Source organism: Varroa jacobsoni, unplaced genomic scaffold (genome assembly GCF_002532875.2).
Source record: "Varroa jacobsoni isolate VJ856 unplaced genomic scaffold, vjacob_1.0 scaffold_1141, whole genome shotgun sequence".
In the NCBI taxonomy this organism is placed as follows: Eukaryota; Metazoa; Arthropoda; class Arachnida; order Mesostigmata; family Varroidae; genus Varroa; species Varroa jacobsoni.
The window spans coordinates 100,384-107,249 of NW_019214043.1; the positions used below are offsets into that span (position 1 = coordinate 100,384).

Below are 6,866 nucleotides of genomic sequence, written 5' to 3' on the forward strand. Positions count from 1 at the left end.
TCGTGTCAAGCCAAACTCCCACATTAATAGCTTTATTTTCAGGACGTTTCCAAGACAAGACTTAATGGTTACGACGAAATGGCTCTCTGCTTACAGCCGAATTAGCGGACTTTGTTCATCATTTAGACGCCCTACTATCGAAGAGATATCAGTTCAATTCAGCGTGTATAACACTGATAACGGTGCAGCTTCTTTCGGAATCAAAATAATTCTTCCTAGCGTTACACGAGCTCCAGTGTTATTCTGATACTATAAACATCGCAAGCTGACAATTTTTTCGTGAACTATTACTCAGCTAAACAAAGTCACCCCAATCGTATTCTTTTGCCTTGCTCTTATTAAAACGTATGTTGTATTGCACTAGTATAATGCCACGGTTCGATGAAGGCAAATTAGCTTGCCCCATTCTAACTATACGACTAAAAAAATAAGAAACCCCTTCTTGTCCCCTGGCGTGTGGCCAGTAATGATGGGTGATAGCATTTGAACTTCGGCTGGTACGCGCCAAATTAGGATTCCGTCTTTGCGAAGCCTGCGATCCGTGCCTTCGAACGCCAGCTTCTTTCCCACAGGATTGTAACTAAGGCATTCATCATTGGCGATCCTATCGGCTCGATAAGTATTACGCTTTCATTTTGGATTTGGCATTCGGGTTTGTATAAGACATCATTTCTTTCGTTAAAATCGCTTTTTATCCGACACGGATGGCTGGTCGTACTTTTGAGTAAGAAGCCGGAAGTCTCCGGTTCAAGCCGTGTCGTCTATTTCTACTATATAACACGTCTAACGAAACCGAAAAGAGGGTTACAGAACTCCGGACTGACAGCTAAAGAAACAAATGTTTGAGCTACCGCCGCCAAAATTCGACATACGTTGAAATCATACCATTGATGCGTTGTACATAGCAAAAGCGTCGGGAATGGCAACCAAGCGTAAACCTTAAGGTTTACTGAAGGATTCCTAATGGACAACAATATCGAGCATCACCATCGGCGATCACTCAATCATGTAGCTTGCTCCTCATTGACTAGAACATTTTTCCGCTAAACTATATATATATTGCCTTCATTTCAATTCTTATCAAAATAGTACCGTTTAAAACGACGCAAAGGTATACGGTAACTAATGAATCCTCGCTCAACTATTTGCAAACCACACATTAATATTTTCTATTCAGTTCAGATGAGATTAGCGAGCCGTTTATATGAAAGATGCAAGCTTAACTTAGTCGTCAGTTGGAATAGAAGTTAGATAACTTAACACAAACACGGCACGTTATTAGTAATGAATGGAAAGCAAATCTGCCCTTTGCCGTTCCTTTACCGCTTCTACTTAAAATAACGCTAGAATATCATCCATCAGTGAGCATAAAATGTAGGATCAGGTGTACAATAGGTTTCCTCTTTAGAAGCGCTATAGCTTCACATGTTCAGAGTACGTCAACGTTATGGATCGACCCTGATGGTCCGGTTTTACGAAAGTTCCATTTGCTATAATGCTATCGATTTGTAGATAAATATTCATGAGTAACAAGCTGGTAAGCTGGCGTGTTTTCGAAAGTACATCGAGAACAGCTAACAAGTCGATCACTGATCTACCGTGGGATTGATAGATCGTTTTGTACGACTGTACTTTATAGCTAGATGTATAGTGAGATGCGAATTGGAATCGTGTTCGCTTAGGGGAACTGTTATTATCAGGGCGTTGCTGGTGAGCGCAGTCTGGTGACCTTTTTGTGCGTCGAGCTCTACCACAAGTTGTTGTCGAGTGTTTTACAAGTTATTCAGCCGCGTGCGTGTTTTTGTCTCTGTTCATAATTCTTCCTGTGCCAATCATACAAAACCCGAAGAAGAAGAAAGGGGTTTGAATAATACGCTGACGGCGAACTTCCTCCGTAAAACAAGCTATCAGAATATGCTAGCGGGGCTACGTTTGCCTGTTATTGTCTAGCTGCATAGAAGCAACACCAGACGCATACAAGTGTAGACTCTTCGATTCGCGTAACCACGTTTTTAGCGGAAGCAGCGGATGTCCCAGGGCTGTATGAATATGTCACAACGATTTGGGAGTCATGATTATGTCATTGTTACATCAATTGCATCATATTCTATACTATTTTACACTCTTTAGTATTCTGCTATAAAAGGCCGAAAATAAACTCTTACTACGCAGATTGCTCCGAGCTAAAGGAAATCCTCCACATGTATGTACACAGATATATAGATCGAAACGAAGGAACAAATTCGAAAAAGATACCTGTACTCTAACTGAGGTTCTGAGGCTTGCTGTCATGGCTAAAGCTTAAAAAAAAAAAGCGACACTTAATATGTCACAGTTAGTGACCGAATTCTTTCACCTCGATGGCCGAGATCTCGTTGATCTGTATGCTCGTGGTAAAGGTCAGCTCGTTTCGTGCCTTTTCTGACCATTATCGTGTCCTTGCAGCCATTGTTTCTTTATCGATTACCTTTGAAGTCAACTCGAGGAGCTCAAGAAACATTTTCAATACAGTTTTAACCAGTACTTCACTACTTCTCTCTGAGTAGGTCGCTTAATAATACACGACTCTGCAGCTATGGGTCCCACAGTCAGCTTCTCAAACGTTACGATGCATAATATCTTCGATACCGATCTTCTGATGAAAAATTTCGATTCATTGAAAAGGATCTATTCCGGAAACATTTCCGGCGCGGACCGTCGTCGCTGCAGGCACATTTGACAAGTTAGGAAAAACAACGTTCGTAACAAAACTGATCAATAACGTAAAGACACATATTACAAGATATTTAAAAATCTCAGCCAAATGTCGGTTGAGGCTGTCGCAGGACACTTGGCGAGGCTCCAATGTCCTGCGGTGACGCTGAGTCACCGCGGTGTCTTCTAAACAGATTCTGTGGTGTTCTAGAAAGTCCTATCCATCAAGTACCATGGAATCGAGTACGAGGTTGGAATGGAGCAGGTGAATTATTACAAAACTGGGTTTAAGTACCATAGCTTAGCTGGGCTCCTGACTAACACGTGTTTTAATGCTCCTTCCACAGCGTCGTTTTGCCTCTATTTTAATTGCTTACCTATTATCGGAGGCCTGATTCTGTCACTTGCCATTTTTGGGAGAGCTGACCTACTGCCGTTCCATCATTCAGTAAACATTAATTGGTTACCGGCTGGTACATATATTTAACTTACTTCTTTCTCCAGCATCGTTTGAAATCTCCTAAATTATTCCTGCTTATAGAGATACAAAGAAAACGGCTTTGACAATTTTCCGATAACCTCTTCAAAGTTCTCGCAAAAATGCACCAAACGTCACCTTAAAGTTCAGCTTTTCATTTTTTTAATTCGCTATATGGTTCTTTTCACCTTTGTCCCTGTGATATTTCCTTAATTCTATATTTCCTCATATTTGTAGATGCGTTGCTCGCAACTTTTTTTCTGAAAAAAATTTACTACTATGACTTTTACCTTGTAGTTTACGGCTGGATAGAGTCTTGCTTAAGCAACCGCTTCTTAATAGCCCAACACGTTAGTAGTGTGGTTTAAAATGACTATTTAGTAACATGTGGGGGGTTCAATAAGGTTCCACTTTAGGTCCATTCATGTTCATTGTTTACATGAATATGCTGCTTGCCTGCATAAAATTCCGTAAAAATGACGTCTAGGCCAAAGACAGATTCGCAAATCGTCCCCCAACATAAGCATCCGTGACACTGCGAATGAAGTAACTAACGTGAAACGTAGATGTGATACACCTGGCCTTTTTCAAATAGTTTTCAGATAAGACTGCATTCTCTTTGAAGCTTCTCAGTTATCCCATCAACTTACCAAGAACTACAATCAATTTTGATAATGCAGCCGTTTAATTGTGTTCATTCCACGAGGTATCTTGGCTTGACATTGGGACAAAGATTAGACTGGAGCAACTACTTCCTCAGATTACGCCCAAAATACTATACTCGTCTTACTATGTTATCCAGTGTTGCAGCTTGTATTAGCGCCAATTGACTTCCGTTTTGCCCAGCTTTCTAACTATCCTTTTCGAAACGACCATAGGACGATAATAGTCCAGTCAACTTTATAGCAGGTATCACATACATAGTAAACTCTGCGAGTTATCAATACATATATATCAAAGTCGTTAGCGCCTCCTATACACTGCATTGAAAACCGCAACGTATTCTGTTCAGAGTCTAGGCATCCCTTGCAGTATACACACAATATAGTACCAGCGCTGCTCTCGCCGACGCTGTTACATATCAGTTACGTTACATAAGATTTTCATGTGGTCCCTCTTCGACCTCAGTCTCAAGCCGATGCGGCCTTAGAACTTGCATGTTTTGAATGACGTTTGTTTGAACTGAAATGAAATCGAATTGAAAAGTTCCTTGTTGCACTTTGATCAGAAAACAGGCTTTCTCTCATACAAGTCCTTCTCCGTTCGCATATATATTACGCAAGACAGTAGAAGTCCTGTTGAGGCTCTAATGCTACACAGACTTAGTAAAAACACGGAGCAAATTACTGGGATCTGTATCTGCAGCATATAGCATTGCCGCGGTCTGATGGATACGTCGAGTTGGGAGGCCGTACCGTTATTCAGTTCCGTTAACGGACTTGCGGGGGCGCCAGGATGCGATGGCTGTGGCGGGGCTTGACGTTGCTTCACCGTCCCACTCTATGCGGTCCCACCCACTCTGATGTACCTGCCCATCGGAGCCGCGCCCCACCTCCTCCTTCTCCTCCCATGTAGGTTCTGCTTTTTTTGTCCTTGGTCCTGGTTGGTTGCGCCACTAGCCTTTCCTGGTCTGGCCACTGGCGTCCTCCACGCCACCGTGTCTAAGCCCTCCTCTACCGAAAGAGGCGCCCTTTCCCTTATCGTACAACCGAATCACCGATGATCGGATGAGCGGCGACGGCATCCACAGAAACTTAATGGTACCCATCGAACGTTCCAGTATGTTGCAACTCTGCGAGTAGCCACAACATGCATTCGGGAACCTGAATTTAAGAAAACGGAAGACCAAAAGGAGTTAGGTAGGACATAAAAGTTATCACTTCCAACATCAACGTCTAATCAACACATTCAAAACGCTTTGAAAGAACGCGTCAAGTTAACGAACATGCTGTTCAGCATGTTAGTATGAGCATGATGCCTATCCATTAACTAAATTAATTGTGATGGTTACAAAACAGTGTCAGCTGCACTGAGGGCGAGAGCATGAGTGCTTCATCAACTTTCTCTGCACATCAGCATCGAAGGATTCTTCCTTCTAAGTACTCCTTATTATATTCCGCGAGGCTGAAATGACCTGAAGAGCTTTTAGCGTGGCAGCTTAGTTTGTGCGTGAAGATTGACACAGGTAAGGCTCTTCATCAGCTTTGTGATCGGTGCGATTAGAACAATTGGAAACTGGTTCAAGCTGACATGGACCGTTTTCACCAGTAATTATCGTGCTTCATGCAAACTATCTTATTCCTTGTTTTATCAGATCGGCGGCATAGCTTCTCGCCATTATTAAACATCTCTATTGACGTGATCGTCATCAGCTTCGTTCCTAGCAGAATCATTTATCACCTTATTCTGTACATTTCAGAAATCGTCTACGGAGCAATGGGCACATAATCCCCCCCCCCCCCCCGACAAGTGATTATTGCTCCAAAACGCTAAATGACAGGAGTTCGAACATTCACGACTAAGACCGCAGTTCGACTACAGATTTCCTTCAATTCCGACACTGTAGAAGCCAGTTTCTACATGCACGATAGACTAGCTGCAATCCCAATTGCACTACCGCAGCCACAGAAACCACAACACAGAAGCATGCGAAAAGCTTTACGGTACGTGTATCTCCCCCTTCCTCCCCACCTTCTCTCTCCCTGCTGGTTTCAGTATCTACATTAACATCCGTTCCTACACGTGCATGCTCTATTCCCTACCAGCCGCTAGTAACAACGGCTGTCTGCGGTACGCACGGACTGGATTCCGCTGATTCGTCGGAACATCCAGTCAGCCAGGCTGATTCCACCCGCTCGCATCGTGCTAGGTTGAAAGATGTATTGCAGATGCTACGCCACTTGCCTATCCTTTACCCTTTTCGCGTTGGTGTTCAGTTTGGCCGTCCGTGCTTGTCAATAGCTGCTGCTGCTTGTGTTATTGTTGTTCGAGTGTGCATCACAGCACCGCCGCATCGCTTGCGCACTCGCTCAGTTCTGCCGTATCTGGCTGTCACTTGTCTGTGATTTCCACCCTCGCTCACTGACGCGCCCTTTCCACGGGAGAGCTCCTCCTCGTGCTGCTACCGAACCGATTGGCGCGGCTTTGACAAGCCAACGGTAGCTTTGCTGCTGGAACCAGTGGTGGTCGTGGCAGCCATCGGCGCTGGCACACGAAAGCCGCTGCCGTTCATTCGGTCGGATCTGCTCTGCCCCTACGCCCGGCACTCGGCGCAGGCTGGCCACAGCCTTTGGTCGAGATGGTCGTGATCAGCGTCCGACGGTCGTGCCTTGACACTCGCCGCGATTGCCACCACAGATCAACGGATGCAGTAAGCCTGCCGACTACTGGACTGCGCGTTGTTTCCACCAGCAGATGCAGGCCGGGCCTTTTCTGCCACATCTCTGGGACTGTGCGTGCCTTATCTATCGTTCTTATACAACAAAAATTACCACTATTTTCCCTCCCAGCCTCGTTGCCACTCGCGCATTTTTCCTTGCCCGCTTCGTCCCAACAGAGAGAACAAAACATTGTGCTGTGTTAGCTGGCCTAGTTCGTACGCCCTAAGGGCCACAAGTACTTGCTGACGATGTGTTATTACTACCGTACCGGAAGGAACACATTGAAAGACCTAATGTACTCATACAGTATCTAT

General features: G+C 44.4%; 1 long non-coding RNA gene across 1 annotated transcript; it reads right to left on the reverse strand.

Moving 5' to 3' along the window:
- Positions 1-3,323: 3,323 nt before the first annotated feature.
- LOC147752598 (uncharacterized) lies at positions 3,324-6,188 on the reverse strand. Its single transcript, XR_015313631.1, has 2 exons — positions 6,088-6,188; positions 3,324-4,995 (listed from the first exon to the last, which is right to left on the reverse strand). It is a non-coding gene; the product is annotated as an uncharacterized LOC147752598 (long non-coding RNA).
- Positions 6,189-6,866: the final 678 nt, after the last annotated feature.